Here is a 17,480-nt window from a genome sequence, read left to right on the forward strand (position 1 = left end):
CTTTCCAGACTGTTCACATAACCATCAATTGGGCCACACAGTATACCAAAAACCAACACAGAGAGACCAGTATCTACGTAAAAACTCCAACCACCACCTACAACAAAAAAGGGATATAATCAAAACTTTGACAGATTGTGCAAAACGAATCTGTGAACCTCACCTCCTGCCTGATGAAATTAATAATCTACGCTGGGCTCTGCAGGCAAATAACTACTCTACAACCAAGAAAACCCAGAGGACTGAGGAGAAACAGCCCCTTACAAGAAAAATATTTCTACCACACATCAAGGGAATCACAGATCAAACAGGGAAACTGATGAAAAAAATCTAACCTACAAACAATCTTCAAACCTACCAGAAAAATGCAACTGATGCCATGCTCAGTAAAGGACAAGAGAGACCCCCTCACTTTTGCAGGAGTCTATTCCTGCAGCTGTGCAAAGGTCTACATAGGAACTACAGAATGCAGAGGTGAGTGGAGGGGACGTGAAAAGCAGTGCCCTCACACCCAGAGCTGCCTCCGGTTCGGCCCCTCCACTCACCTTTCCTTCCAGCACTGCTGTGGAGGGCTGGAGGGACACACCCATGCTAACCTCCAACCTCCAGGCCATGAGGAGCTGCAGTATAAGGCTGAAAGCGCCACATGCGACTCTGGAGCTGCGGGTTTGCAGACCCCTGCTCTAAACAAAACTGGACATGACATTTTATTTGAAAACACTGAAATTCTGGATAACTCAGAAGGTCAGACTACACAGGGAGGCTACTGAAATCCACAAACACCAAGACAACTTCAACAAGAAGGAAGAGATTGACAATGCAGTCAATCACACCTTTGCATAGCAAGTTCCACCCAAACACTTACTGATTGGTTCCCCACACTGGGACATGGACAATATATACCCCACCAAACATTCCCTTCTCACTGGACACAGTTTGTAACACACTTCTTTCTGTGATACACCTCTGAAGATGCCGGCCACAGATGCCGGCGAAACATTAGGAACAAGATCTACCAGACCACGGCCACGCAGCCCAGAAAGCCCACAACAATCAGTTTCAGATTAGACCATCTTGTCCCCCATATAGGTAGGACCTATTTATTTTGCCTCTGGACAACCCCATTCTGGACATTTCATTATCCTCTTAAGGGTCAGCCAGTTTACTATTAGAATTAGTGATGATTTGGGAATGGAGAGCCAGAATGATACAGTGGTTAAGAGCAGTGGACTCGGAATTGGAAAACCAGGTTTGTTTTTGCTGCTCCTCCACAAGAAGCCTGCTGGGTGACCTTAAACCAGCCACAGTTCTCTCTGAACTCTCTGAGCCCCACCTATCTCACAAGGTGTCTGTTGTGGGGCGGGAAAGGGGAAGTGATTGTGAGCTGCTTTGAGACACCTTAAAATGTTTAGAAAAGTGGGGTGCAAAAACCAGCTCTTCTCCTAAATTTTAGTATTTATTTGCTTTCTAAAAGTTTCAGACACACCTCTATGGACTAGAAATTTAGCAAAACAACAACAACAGCAGCAAAAGTAAGGATAGCTTTGATTGGCTGTTTTGGGTTTTCCAAGATGTGTGGCCACAACAGCCAGTTGATTCCAACTATGAAAGCCTTCAGCTTTAATTCTTAGAAATCTAATGAAGATATAGAAGAGCTTTAAAATATTTTCAGGGCTTCCAAGCATCTCACAAAATCTAAAGATCAGAATGCAGCAGCATAATTGCAAAGACCCTACACTTTCAGATGCCCTGAAGAAACGTTTCCCTCCAAAAAATAACCAATTGGGCATTCCCCCCACTGACTGAATTAGGAGCTTCACTGCATCTCCCCTTCAATGTATCTTTCCCAAAGATAACCAATATCCCTGTGTGTGCCTGTGTTAAACTGCTATCAGAGAACACTGATCAGGTCAGACATATACCTGACAATCCCCTTAGCAAGCAAAGCTTTCAGCCAAGAGTGCACGGTAACGGTTGTTCACGCAACCTCTGCCTCTCCAAAACTATCTTCCAACTATCTGTTCTGTTCAAAATACACAATTACTGATTAACTGGCATTCTCTTCTCTAGCCAGTCAGAAGTGATCTCTCGCTCTCTTTTCTGCTTCTATAGTTAACACTTTATATTCAGGTTGGCTTTGTTAGTTACACTTTAGCAAAGCCCTGGAATTCCTCACAGTAACACTAGCAGACAGTTCAGTCTGTTATTTCTTCCACTTCCTGAATTCCTACTGGATATGCCTAAGAATTATCTGCTTGGATTTATCACTATTCATCAAACTTCACATATATTTAAACATTTAAAGAAATTGCTTCATATTAAACTTCATATGTTTTCAAATGCCTGCCATGATCTCCTACGTATTCCTCAAGATTATCTCTTGTGTGATAAATTAAAGGCTCCAACTGAGCTTTGTATAACTCACAAAGTTGTAAAATGCTGGAAAATATTTTGATTTTATGGGATATTGACAACTTTTTTTCTGAAAAATTTTTTGACATAATTTCTGGCACAAAGCAGACAAGGTTAAGACTTTTAGCAGCCCAATCCCCTGATGTTTACTCAGAAACACCTCCCACCATTGTCAGTAGTGCATCCCTCTAAGTAACTGTGTACAGGATTGCAGTATAATTTCAACTGAATTCAAGGAAAGAGTTAAATATATGCTTGAAGTTCTCCCATTAAATCAGCGGAGCTTAACTCTGGTTGGATCATAACCTTTGTTTTTAAGAAGCGATATCTATTTTGCATCCTCTATTTTTTTTGTTTTTAAGAAACAAAATCTATTTTGCATCCTCTATTTTTAATTACTTTGCCACTCTTCAATAATTTTCCACTTGCAGTCTTGAAGCTTGATATAAAGGCAAGCATGAATATGGATTGTTTTGTTTTAAATGTTGCACACTACTATGGCAGATTCCGCATGGGCCAAAAACAGTGGTACAGAGGCGTTCCTCCCATTGGGCAAAGTGGGCAGTTGCCCAGGGCGTCTCCTTCTTGGGGGCACAAAAACTGCAGGTTCATTTGTGAGACATTTTGTATTTTCAGTGTTTTTCTGTTTTTGGCTTGTTGTTATTATTAAATCCACCCCCTTCTGCATCTATTTAAAGGGAGAATCTGAGGACCCCAGTTTAAACATTGAAAGTGATGCTGTTTCAGGGTGGGGGAGAATCCACCCCAAAACAGCATCACTTTCAATGTTGTTTAAACTGGGGACCCCAAATTCTCCATTGAAAATAATGCTGTTTGGGGGTGGATTCCAGCATCACTTGTTTAAACTAGGGAGCCCAGATTCTCCTTTTAAATCCACCTTAAAGGGAGAATCTGGGATCCCCAGTTTAAATAACATTGAAAGTGATGCTGTTTTGGATACAACACCTGGACACAACACCATAAAATGTTTTCATAGTGGTAATAAAACATTTTCAGAGCATTTTGAAAATGTTTTCAAAAAATATTTCTGCTGTGTGGCATGGCCCATTGCTGTGTTCAGATTTGTGAGTTGGGGCATGTTCTATAATGTGATGGTGACTTGGAAACGACCTGGTGGAAAAAATCATTGTTTGGTCACGGTGGGAGAGGGTGGCCGCCCATGGAGGGGGCGGCATCAAACTCAAGTTTTGCCCAGTTTGCCTAGGTACACCACTGCAGTGGTGTGAAAATGGTGTAAAATGGTTTAAAACTGTGTAAAAGGGTTTACACCATTTTCACACCACTGTTTTTGGCCCATCTGGAATCCACCTAGGTGAACACTGAGATAAAACCTGACTGAAAGAGTTCTAATCATGAATTCACTAAAAAAAAGTTATTGAATGCAAGCTGATATATTACTTTTATGCTAAAAAGATTAAAGATTTTGCTTTTTCAGTGATGCCAGATCATTCTTGTTTTACAACCACATTGCCTCTGATTGTAGAACACCTTACTTTTAAAGTCGTATTAGAAATCTAGTAACATTCCATTATTTTTAATTGATACCGGAATTTGTAAAAAAAATGTTCCCAAGATATTAATGATTTATTGCAATATGATGGGAGAGGGTTTTGTCTCTAAAATGAAAAGGAAGGCTGATGGACAGTTTAGCATAACCTGGCTTCATGTACCGGCCTACATTAACCTGAGGGGAAAACAGATGATGGTAGTATTCTGAATAGCTGTCTTGGAACCAAAATGGATAGAACAAACTTCTGTAGCGGACAATGGTGAAACTGTATCAGTTGGTTTTGATAATGGTGGTCATTACATTTGTGGTAACTGGAAGCGATTTCTAGGACTCCCGAGAAACATGCCCCAACTCACAAATCTGAACACAGCAATGGGCCATGCCACACAGCAGGTCAAAAGGATATCAAAGAGATAGAAAAAGTGCAGAGAAGGGCAACGAGGATGATTGAGGGACTGGAGCACCTTCCTTATGAGGAGAGGCTGCAGGGTTTGGGGCTCTTTAGTTTGGAGAGGAGACGTCTGAGGAGGGATATGATTGAAGTCTATAAAATTATGCATGGGGTAGAAAATGTTGACAGAGAGAAATTTTTCTCTCTTTCTCACAATACTAGAACCAGGGGGCATCCATTGAAAATGCTGGGGGGAAGAATTAGGACTAATAAAAGGAAACACTTCTTCACACAACGTGTGATTGATGTTTGGAATATGCTGCCACAGGAGGTGGTGATGGCCACTAACCTGGATAACTTTAAAAAGGGCTTGGACAGATTTATGGAGGAGAAGTCGATTTATGGCTACCAATCTTGATCCTCCTCGATCTGAGATTGCAAATGCCTTAACAGTCCAGGTGCTTGGGAGCAACAGCCGCAGAAGGCCATTGCTTTCCCATCCTGCATGTGAGCTCCCAATGGCACCTGGTGGGCTACTGCGAGTAGCAGAGTGCTGGACTAGATGGACTCTGGTCTGATCCAGCTGGCTTGTTCTTGTGTTCTTATGTTCTTATGAGAAGAGACCTAGTATTTCCCATGGATCTCTGTTGCATGCCATGGAATCCAGTCTCAAATACCCTGAACTCAGACTATCTTCTATAAAAAACACATACACACAAAGAAGATCCGTTGATTATACTCTGAGCTCTCCTCTCCAGACCTTACTCAAGATATTGCTCCTTTGGAAGACTTGAACAAAACATTTTCTCTAGATGATGTCACTGGAACTCTTTCCTGAGGGAAACCTGGATCATTTCAAAGTTTTCAAAAAAACGTGTTTTTTTAAATCCAGATGTTTGACTGTGCCGGTATTATTTGGTTTGTGCTAAAATTTTATTCAATGACTTTATAAACAGACTTGAATGCTTTTCTTAATTGGATAGATGATTAAATAATTACTCCTGCCTGCACTTAACTCCAAGGCCAATGATGCACTCACATCTTATTCTGCCCTTTTTCAGCAGTAAATTCACCTCTTTGTATTGTCGAAGGCTTTCACAGCCGGAATCACTTGGGTGCTGTGTGGTCCTCTGAAGATGCCAGCCACAGATGCAGGCGAAACGTCAGGAGAGAATGCTGCTAGAACACGGCCATACAGCCCGGAAACCACACAGCACCCAAATTCACCTCTTGTTCATGAGGGGCAAGTAGTGTGCATTGAACACTGCTGTTGTCTCCGTATCTTCAGCTATTTTCTGGCTTGCTGCAGGAGTAACGCATTTTATTGCAAATTGCATTCTCTTGCCTCATGTTTGCGATGTCACAATGCCATGTTGCCTGTGGGTGTTTCCACAAATTAGCACAGGCATTCGCATGGGAAGTTAGCACGGGGAAGTTGCTTTGCGCCTGCACAGATCAGTGTCCTGAAACACAAGCACATTTTCTTTCCCCTTCATATGACCCAAAGCCTACTGGGGGGACGGGCAATACAAAACTTGTTGATATATTTCAAAGGAATATAATATTAATATATTGATACATTGGTTTTACTGCGGTTCCACCAGCAGGACTGGTGGTGCCCTGAAAACCTGTAGGGAACAGCAAAAACTCCCCATCAAAGTAGTTTTCATTAAATAAGTATTCATGTAGTTTTTATGGCGTGATCCACGAATGGTTGCTAGCAGAGGCACCTGGGGGCAACACCTGCCCTGGGCGCCCTTGCTGCCCCACTTACCTTAGCTGACAGCGGCAGTCCTGGGATGCCAGGGCCAAGCCTGGCAGGGTCAGGCTGAAGGGCATGTAGCAGTGGCATCACCAGGCTACTCCTTCAGAAAGAGCAGCCTGGAAGAGCAGGGCCGAGGGCTATGTGGCAGCGGCACCACCAGGCTTCTTCTTCAGCTGACAGAGGCTCCGCCAGCTGAAGGAGCAGTCTGGCAGGGCAGGGCCAAGGGGCATGCAGGGATCTCCAAATCCCCTCTGGGGCAGGGCCGAGGGGCACATGGGGATCTCCAAATCCCCTCCAGTCCCAGGCAGCTGGCAGGGTCAGGCCGAGGGGTGCACATCATCACCAAGTTTCTCCTTCAGCTTGCAGAGGCTCCACTGGTTGAAAGAGAAGCCTGGAGGGTCAGGGCTGAGGGGTGCGCGGAGTCCCCCTGAGCTGCTCAATGTTGAGCTGCGGCTGCAGGCCGCTGCACAAGAGCCAGCCTGTGGTCGCAGCTCACAACTCAGGCATGCACCTGAGGCCGGCTCTTTCTTTCTTTCTTTCTTTCTTTCTTTCTTTCTTTCTTTCTTTCTTTCTTTCTTTCTTTCTTTCTTTCTTTCTTTCTTTCTTTCTTTCTTTCTTTCTTTCTTTCGTTCGTTCGTTCGTTCGTTCGTTCGTTCGTTCGTTCGTTCGTTCGTTCGTTCGTTCTTTTAGTCGTTCTTTCATTCTTTCGTTCTTTCGTTCTTTTAGTTGTTCGGTCGTTTGGTCGGTCGTTCTTTCGTTCTTTTCTTTTGTTCGTTCATTCTCTCTTTCTCATCGTCGTCATCATCATCATCATCATCATCATCATCATCATCATCATCATCATCATCATCATCATGAGCTGAATTTTTTCCAGCAGCTGTTACCACATACACCTTAGTCTTCACCAGTTTTTTCCTGAAGACGGCCTGGAGACATCTTCTGCCTGCCTTTGCAAATTAAAAAGCAGGCAGGAGATGCTTTATTTCTCTCCTCCTGCCTCCTCTCCCCACTTCTTACTTTCATTTTCACTGTAGCCGTGCCCACCATTTTGTGGGCTGCTGCAGAGATTCTCCTGCCTCTGCCATTTAGTGAAGGTTTCTCATGGAGGTTTCCGAAGCTTGCAGCTCATCTGCTTGTGATTTCCATGTAAAAAGCAGATGAACAAGGTTTGTTTTGCTTGGCAATCCTGCGCACTTGTCATTTTTCCTTTTTTGTTTTGAGGGGGATGTCTGCAAAGTTATAATGACACAATATGAGAATCTGAAATTGCACATATTTGTGTCATTATGGCTTCATAGACATCCCCCTTAAAAAAGGAAAACTGACATGTGTGCGGGATCACCAAACCAAACTTTATTCATTTACTTTTTACAGTAAAATCATGCTCAGATAAGCTGCAAGCAGGGGAAACCTCCATGGAAAACCTTCATCAAATGGTGGAGGCAAGAAAATCTCTGCAGCAGCACACAAAAGGAGACTCAAAGGGGCTTACAAACTTCTTTCCCTTCCTCCCTCACAACAAACACCCTGTGAGGTAGGTGGGACTGAGAGAGTTCTGAAGAACTGTAACTGGCCCAAGGTCACCCTGCTGGCATGTGTTGGAGTGCACAAGCTGATCTAGTTTACCAGATAAGCCAAGTGGCAGAGTGGGGAAGCAAACCCAGTTCTCCAGATTAGAGTGCACCTGCTCTTAACCACTACACTACGCTCACTTAACCACTACACCACGCTGACTAGAGCTCTGTTGGCCAGCAGATGAGGGAAAAGAACATTTTGGCTGGCAACACTCGTGTTCTCTATGTTGGCCTAGTGCACAGCGGAAGGACTAGGTGCCAACTCACCCTTGCTAGAACAGGAGGTAACTGCTTGCAGTATAAGAAAAAGAAACACTCAGACAGTAGATTTAGTTCCAACAGGAATACTTTATCTCTTGTTTCTCAAAGGAACAAAAATAACAATAACTATCCACTCTCTACTCTGACAACAATCTGAGCCCGAACCTGAAGGTGAAGGAGAGGTACTGAATTGGGTATGCAGTCTTCTTATATAGTTTTGTCCAGCAAATCATTAGCTAGATGATCTAATCATCCTGGCCTGTGACCTTTACAATTCTGCTGACTGTTACATGCCAATCACTGCAGACCCAGACAGAGAGGCTCCGACCTTTACAATTCTGCTGACTGTTACATTCCAGTCATTCTAGACCAGCATATGACCACCTTGCAATTTTCAATATCCTGACACCCCTTCTCATATCTGGTTGGAATGTTGCCTCATTACATAATATTTACAAACAAAATAATTACAAACAAAAGTCATTCACATTATTTACACTCATTACATAGTTAGTACATAGTCAATTACACAGAGTTACTTATTTCACTCACTTTGTACAGAGTCCTTTTGCCAAATTGTACATCTGCTAAACCCAAACCAAACACCAAGTCATTATGTTTTTGTATTGGTAATGGCTTTGTTAAGATGTCGGCCATGTTTTGCAGTGATGATTCACAGTACTGCAACTTAATCATATTTGACTGTATCAGTTGTTTTACATTTTGGAATTTCACAGCTACATGTTTAGTACGACTTTGAAGGCTGTCGTTCTCAGCCATGGCTATTCATGTCTGTGAGTCTCCACAATCTATTATAAGATGCTCACATTCCTCTCCCACGTCTTTTCGAAACTGCATAAACCATTGTAGATCATTGCATGCCTCTCATTAAGAGCCGCGATACTCTGCCTCAGCAGTTGAAGTGGCAAACTGCTGTTTGTTTCCTAGATCTCCAACAAATCGGATGGCTGCCATATATTGCATATAATAACCACTCTCACTGACTTACATCCTGAGTCCTCTGCAAGAAATGAGCTTCGTCCAAGATTAACCACTACTAAGTCCCTTGTTGTTTTGGTTAGAAAAGTGTAATGAAACCACTAGTTAAGCAGTTCCCCTTCAAGTAACTAATTACTCTTTTTAGCCCTCGCCAGTCTTTCTCTCTCAGTATAGGTTTTGCAACTGTTCTACTTAATAAACCTACAGCAAAAGCTATGTTCGGGTCTTGTCCAGTTAGGCAATGTGCAGCAGGCTGCCAATTAAGGAACTTATATAGGTCTTGGCCTTTTCAAATGCTTTGTTGTTATCTTGCTTTTACAAAAAAAATCAGCCACCATTGGAGTTTGTGCCACTTTGGCATCTTGCAGACCAGCTTTTTGTATGACACCCTCTATCTTTTGTTTTTGTGTCAGAAACACATCCCCTTCTTCAGATTTACTGACTTGAATACCCAGGTATTGCTTTAGATACCCCAAGTCTTTCAGCTTTAAAGTGTTTTACTCAACTCCAGTGTAAAGTTGTTTTGATTTGGTTGCCTGTTTTGCAAACCACACAGAGATCATCAACATAAATCATCAAAATGATACATTCATCACCAGTACCTCTGGTATATATACAGGCATCGGCCACACTTTGGTCAAATTTCACTACACATAATGCTTTGTGTAGCGCACCTGTTCCAACATATCTGGCTGACTGTTTCCAGTGCCCCAGCATAAAGCTTTGTTGAGCTTATAAACTTTGTATCAACTTGTTCATGCTCATAACCTGGTGCTTGCTTCATGTATATGGTCTCTTGCAAATCTGCATTTAAATAAGCTTTCGTTTCAAAATCAAAGTGCCTCATTTTAAAGTCTCTTTCGCTCAGCCAGAGCAATCACTACATCTCATGGATTCTGCCTTGCAGTGGGTGCATAAGTCTGATCATAACTGTCAAACTTCTTGTTTGAGATGAAGCCTTTGTGCGACTAATCTTGCTTTTATATATTCGTAAGTCCCATCGGGCATAGGTTTACGCCTCGTATACCCATCTTGCACCTATGATCGCTTATCAGTAGGTTTATCAACAATGTTAAACACTTTTAAGTTCATCATGATTCAAACCTCATTGTCCATAGCCTGATTCCATTTTTTCCTGTTCCTCAGGTGGACATTTCAACATATCATGGAAACCTTTGTGGTTCTTCTGTCCCTAATTGGCACACTCTCACTCTTGTACCATAAACCTTTTGGTGGTATGCCTTTATTTGCTCTTTTTCTGATCTCAAGTGCGGTATAGCTTATTTCTCCAGTTTGTTTTCAGCCCCTCCTCTCCCTGGCTTCCTCCTCCCTTCCTTCTGATCACTATCACTGTTCTGTTGTTGCTTTTACACTGGAGCAGATGTGTGACCTTGAACAGGGAGTGGGGGTTGTGTGCTGTCACTAGGTACTGTGTCAATGGCTTACTGGTGGTAAGAACACTTCAGAGTTTTGATGCACATGTTCCCAACCTGTATGCTTTTTTCAAAGCTGGCACCGCGAGATAAAGCAATTCTTCCATGACCCAATGAAAATCTATAGCCTTTTGGTATTCTGGCTATGATATCCTACAAAACGCAGCGTCTCTGCCATTTCTTTGTCCTTTTTCCAGTTGTTGTCTGGGAATGAGGACGCAGCAAAACTCCCAAATATTCTAAGGTGTTTCCAGGGAAGGCCTTTGCCAAACATCTCTGAAAAATGGTGTTTCATTGATACTTGAACCTCCACAACCTGTTTATTACATGTGTGGCAGCTTAAGACAGCCTCTCCCCAGAAAATGGAATGGAACCTTGGCATCATTTATCATGCAATCTCGCATTGTTTGAAGAATGCTCTAGTCTCCTCTCAGCCACTTCATTTTCAGCAGCCGGGTTGAACGGATTTGTTCTCCTGTGGCTAATACCTTTCTGTGTCAGTTTTCTCATGTTTGGAATTTGTTCTCATGCGAACTCACCCTTCAGCCTTCTGTCAGATTTGCAGGCAAGCCACCTTGTGAGGGAACCTCCGCTCAACTCTCATTGAGACCCATCTCCCTAAACCTTTGCAGTTGCCTTCTATCCTTAGGATTTCAACAGGCAAGCAGGTAAGAATATCTGCTATAATCATCAATCAGCAGAAATATATATCGCGTGCACCCCTTCGCATTGATTGAAAGTGACCAGCTAAGTCTGCATGGACTAGTTCAAATGGTCTTTCCATTTTGTCTGTAGCTCTTTTTGGGATTGGGATAGGATTTCACCTTTAACTCCCACTACAGACTGAACAGTCTAGGAATGCTTTTGCAAGGCTTTACACTCAAATCACATACTTTTGCCAACTGCTTGATGGTGGCAAAAACTGCATGTCCTAGGACTCTGTGAAGATAGTGCACCACAATCATCATGCATAGGCTTATTAGCCAGACTTGGAAACATCTATTACATTTTCATTTTGCTCCTTTATCAGTCATAACATACATTTTGTCGCAGAGTGTACCTTTTGCACACTATGGCGTCATTCTGCCATACTGTACAACCCTGTCTATCAAATATAAGTTTTGTACCTCTTGTTCAGCTAAACTTGGGACGCCAACAAACAAAAAAAAATCCAGTCCAGGAACACACAAATACATTTTTGCAACTTTTACCTAGGCATGGTGTATGTAGGCAAATTCCTTGCAGCGCAGAACAGCAGCTGGTGATCCATCGCCAAGCTGACATGCGTTTCACACTCTGCCTTGGACTCTCAGTCAATAGGGTGATGAGCATTTACGACATGCTCTGAGTTGGCAGAGTCCAAGAGCCAGATGGGTTGGTTTCTCTGGACATCGGCCTCAGCAATGCCGCCAAGTAGTGCTCCTTCTTTCCTCTTCCCCGTCCTTTAGCTGGCCCCCTTCTTTCTCTCCCTCTTTGTGGGCATTCCCGGAGAAGATGATTAGTAGAGCCAATAACGGAAACAACGCACTTAACCGCATACGTGTCTCTTGGACAGTCTAGGGAAAGTTGGGTTTCACTTTTGCCTCTGGAAACAGTAGGCTTCTCTCTGGCTGTGGCTTCAAGGCAAAACTCTCTTTGTTTCCTGAGCTCCAGAAGCTCGCAGTCAGCATAGTCTAGAGTCAACTCATCTTCCTTTTATGCTCTGCATACTATAGACAAAATTGTCCCAGCTGTCATTTAGGGAAGATAGTACAATATAGGCCCTATGCTGTTCAGTGAAAAGTCCTGCCTCTGTCTTCCAGCTCGACCTAACAGTGTACGCAGCTGTTGGGCATGGTTGGCCACATTTTCACCTCCTTTCAGCTTCAAATTGTATAAACGCCTGGTCAAGATTACCTTGGAACCAAAGCAGTCCAAGTGCCTGGTACAGGTCCTTCAACACCTTCCAGCAGTCGTAGAAGCCTCTCAGCAGCCCGTAGGATAGATGGTTGAGCTGAGTTTTCCACAGCCAACATTATGGACGCCTTTGGCTCTGGCATCTGCCCTCCTGCTCTGCTGGGCTGTGCCTGTCTCGGGTGGGGTCTCAACTACAGCCCATATAAATCTTCAATGCATGAGAAAGCTCTGCATTTTCACACTCCATGCTGAGTAGTTCCCTGCAGTCAGTCAGTTCAAAAGGCAAACTGCACATGGTGGATGTCATCGTCACGCCACTGCCTCGACACTCTAGCTTCCAGTGGTTAGGATACTGGGCCCATAACCAAATTGTTGGCTCAGAGCACAGCTGAAGCTGACTAGGTGCCAACTCACCCTTCATAGAACAGGGAGGTAACTAAGCTTGCAGTATAAGAAAAAAGAAACACTCAGACAGACGATTTAGTTCCAACAGGAATACTTTTATCTCTTTGTTTCTCAAAGGAACAAAAATAACAATAACCATTCACTCTCTACCTTGACAACAATCTGGATTCTAACCTGAAGGTGAAGGAGAGGTACTTCGAATTGGGTGCATGCAGTCTTCTTTATATAGTTTTGTCCAGCAAATCATTAGCTAGATGATCTAATCATCCTGGCCTGTGACCTTTACAATTCTGCTGACTGTTACATGCCAATCACTGCAGACCCAGACAGAGAGGCTCCGACCTTTACAATTCTGCTGACTGTTACATTCCAGTCATTCTAGACCAGCATATGACCACCTTGCAATTTTCAATATCCTGACACTCTATGCAGAGTGAACACAAAAAGGCAAAACAGATATTTTGAAAACATTTGCAGGATGTTTGATTTCTGCTGTGCGGATAAGGCCAGCGTTTGAGACACACAGCAGTAATATGACTATGATTCCTGCAGAGGTATGCAATGTTAACACAGCAAAACATTCATACTTGTTGCTAGTAAATAAATGGTAAGTGATTTGTCTTCTTGACAAATATACTGGAGCGTGGAGCACCAGTTGGCTCTGTAACCCCCAACCTATTTCTTTATATATCTGTACCTCTGCTGCTTTGGCACTTGGACCATTTATTTCTGAATGGAAGAATGGACAGATGTTTCTGATTATACTCTCTATAAAAGGATGGGTCTGTGGAGATGTAAGAAGAAACTTGGCTCAGTCGACTACCTGAAGCAGCGTTACCAGATGTCCCAGTCACAAAATAACTACCGCATACAGCCTGTTCTCACTAGCAGGCTTTGTTCATGACAGGACAGATGAAAGATGTTTACCAAACCAGTCCAGGAAAAGATGTTTTTTGGCCATCTAGGGAGAATCCAAATTTAAGAGAAAACACAGTTTTAGATGCAAGGGATTTAATTGTACTTTGCCTAAGGGAGATGGTGCCATTTCATTGAGCTTTGAACTGTAGTATCCTTTGCTCAGGGTTAGCCTTAGCTATTCATATGACCTGACACACACTTTTTCCCAAGGTAGACAATTTTGGGGAACAAGGATGCTGAACTAAACATGAGGCTGAGGAGTATGTGAATAAATCGTTTCAACATTTTAAAGGAAAATAGGGTGATGATTTAGATTAGGGCTATGGAGTGAGAGGAGTAACCTTCCTCCAGTGGAGTTTCTCTAACTGAATTTGTCTGCCTCTATAGCTGTTGTAAAGCTTTAATGAGAAAAAAAGACAAGCTAAGAAAATTTCTATCTTTCTCCACCATTCAGGGCTAATAGTTTTGATAGATGAAGCCACCCATAGCTGCTATTGCTCTTTAAAAATGCTGGGTTTCCTGGTATCACATTTGGTTTAGTTTGGTTGCTAGAAGCCAAGGAGGGAGAGACAAAGGCATGACCATTAGAATGGAGAGCTATATGTTCTAGCCTCTTTCCCAGCATCTTCTCTTTCCAATCAATGCATCATTAAGTAGCACTAGAGCTCGAGCTTATCTGGAAATCATAGCATTTGGATAGTGACTTGGGGGCATTCCCTCTAGTGCAGGGGTCAGCAACCTTTACCACCCAAACAGCCATTTGGACCCGTTTTCCATGGCCCGAAAGATCTACTGAGCTGGAGAGGTGGCTGTTGGCTCCTCCACTCACCTTTCCTGGAGGGACACGCCCATTCTACTCTCCGACCTGCAGGCCAGGTGGAGCTGCAGTGTCAGGCTGAAAGAGCCGCTCGCGGCTCTGGAGCCGCGGGTTGCAGACCCCTGCTCTAGTGACTGATTGCAGGTTAATTAAGAAGCTAAAGAGTAAGAAGAGAGGTGACCATATACCAGATGTGGTGAAGGCACATGGGAGAAGGAGGAATGAAAGGTCTTCCCTTCGCTTTTCAAGAACTCATGTCATGTGACTAATCTTTTAGATTGCAGTGGGAATGGAGTATCTAGAATTTTCCACCTTTGACTCCATCCTAGCTGTAACTGATAGTCTCTGACTTTCTTGCTGACCTGAAGATGTTTTAGAAGAATGTCTAGTGATTGTCCAGTGATCAGAATATGCTTTTTCCAGAGGCAAAATGGAGTCCAGGCTATTTACTGAGGATAGGTGTGCTAACAGTGTGTCCTATATATTACAAAGTATTTATAAAATTTATGCCTTAACTTTCAAGTAACAAGGTATGTAAAATCCAATTCAAAATACAATAATTTTAAACCATGAATAATATTAAAGTAAAAATGAACGAACAAGTGTGCTAGATGTTCTAACATAATAGGTCTACTGTGAAATATATAGTGCATCTTAGTGTATACAAAAGTGACTGTAAAACATATTATATATGTGAGAATTCAGTTCAAAACTATGTATTTTAAATGCTATGTAAGATCACACAGCCATTTATATATACTGGCAACAATCAATCATGACACCAATCTGTCATAAATTGAATCTGTATAAATGTATTGTCTGTGAATCTCAGAATACAGAATCAAAGTTTTCTCCATTGCAGTGCGTGTGTTTTAAGTACCTAGATATTTATCTTCTTGATTCATATACTAAAGCGTAGAACACTACTTGGCTCTGTAATCCCAACCAATTTCTCTTTCATTATCCTACCTTGTACCTTTGCCAGTTGGGCTGTTTATTTCTGAATGAAAGGACAGATGTTTCTGATTATGTTCTATCAAAGGATGAGAGAGGTATGAAGAAATCTGGCACAACCTACCTACTACTTGGATATGTATATCTGAGTACAAAATGCTGCATGCAAATGCTTATTTCACTTTTCAGCAAAACTAGCTGTGCAAAGGGTTGGATCCCAGCAAAGGGAAGGAAGGGATCCCATTTGGCCACCAAAAAAGCTATACTGAGTCTCATGGGACCTGTATGGGCATAAACCACATAGAATGGGGGGCTGTAGTAAGAAATAAATTTTAGAGAGAGCAAGTGAAAAAGGTGGCTAGATCCAACCCACATTTTTCACTAGTGTGAAGGAATGCATTCCACTTTGGGCTAAGTCACAATATTGAGAGTTTTGGGGTTATAAAACCCTCCAGCTTGTTCCAATAAGTTGCTTTGTTGGTACAAGGATGGTACAAGGCTTTCAGAAGCACCAAGTACTTTAGCCTTGGTTATGCAAATATTTCTAGCCCGCAGAGAACAATCAAAGGACCATTTCATGTCCTAGCAAGAATGTGTCACCTAGGTTACAGAGACTTGGAGATACCAAATGTTAAGCAGTTTCTCTTCCTGCAAAGGACAGGAAGAGGACTGGCCCACAGAAAAAATAGGTAATGCATTCCAGAATGTGATGGGAACAAAGTCCATTTTAAGAAGTCTGTTCTGTGGATAACACAGAGGAAGAAGATGTCTCACCTGGAGTCCAGCTGCCATTACCAAGTGTAGCTAACAAAAGGCAAACAGCCTAGACAAAGTCTCAAAATTAATAGAAAGATGTAACATTAAGAGTAAACAGCTACCCTACAATAACAGACAAGGTATGCTTAGCTAAGGGAAAGAGGATAATGTGTATGCACCTTGACATTTTAACCGTGTTTAATCCATTGCTCTGCATAATATGTATGTGGACATTTTCTTTTCAATACATTTCTTGCTATTTTGAATGCTGCAAGTATATTCTTCCTAATCACAATAATACCCACTCAAACATATTACTAAAAGGGTATTGCGGAAGGATGGTGATAGGTCAAAAGATCTCTAGGAGCGTTCAAGTGCTGTGAGTCACCCCTGTGAAGACAAATTGGAGCAGAAGTAGGGGGCACTAGGCGGAGCCTGTAAACAGCAATGCAGACTGAGTGCTAGGAGTGCTGGCTCTTGCAGCGTGAAATACTCTAATTGACCAGCTGGTAGAACCAGAGGATAGTGACAAACCCCTCCAGAATCAGGTAAGCTAGAGAGAGCAGCGTGCCACTGAGTGGATGCCCCGTGCTGCCACCATGTCTCTCACCCTCTCAGTGCATCCAAATGGTCTTTGCAGTTCAGTGCAATGTTTTGTGACAAAGACCTTTTTTATGCCTATTAAAGGTTAATAAAGATAAAGATGACAAAGACCTTTAAGCTTGAAGTGTTAACATCAAACACAGCTGTAATGAGAAGTGGCATGCAGAGAGATGTCATTGAATTAGGGGGTGTCATTCACATCTCATGTATTATAGACCATGTGCTACAACTAGGGTTGGAGATTCGGACAGTCCAAATCCGAATTTTTACCGAATCTGCACTGATTTGGACGGATTCGGACGAGCAGGGTCCTAATCTGAGCTGTCCGAATCCTAACAGATCCGAATCCATGGGATTCAGATCACCAGCCGAATTGCGTTTTTTTGATGTTTTTTCACATTTCGGGGGCGCATTTTTAAACATATCAGCACCAAAAATTCAGGGTATCATCAGGAGACTGTCCTGATGATACCCTCCAAGTTTGGTGCAGTTTGGTTTAGGGGGGCCAAAGTTATAGACCCCCAAAAGGGGTGTCCCTATCTCCCATTCTTTCCAATGGGAACTAAGGAGATGAGGGCTACCCTTTTGAGGGTCCACAACTTTGGCCCCCCTGAACCAAACTGCACCAAACTTGGAGGGGATCATCAGGACAGTCTCCTGATGATATTATCACTGAATAGTTATGCTCTGATGGTTGACCCGTTGCCATAAATCTTCGTATGCACCCCCTACAGGCACCCCCAGAAATTTGCACAAGATTCTTTT

This window comes from Sphaerodactylus townsendi, linkage group LG10 (assembly GCF_021028975.2).
Source record: "Sphaerodactylus townsendi isolate TG3544 linkage group LG10, MPM_Stown_v2.3, whole genome shotgun sequence".
In the NCBI taxonomy this organism is placed as follows: Eukaryota; Metazoa; Chordata; class Lepidosauria; order Squamata; family Sphaerodactylidae; genus Sphaerodactylus; species Sphaerodactylus townsendi.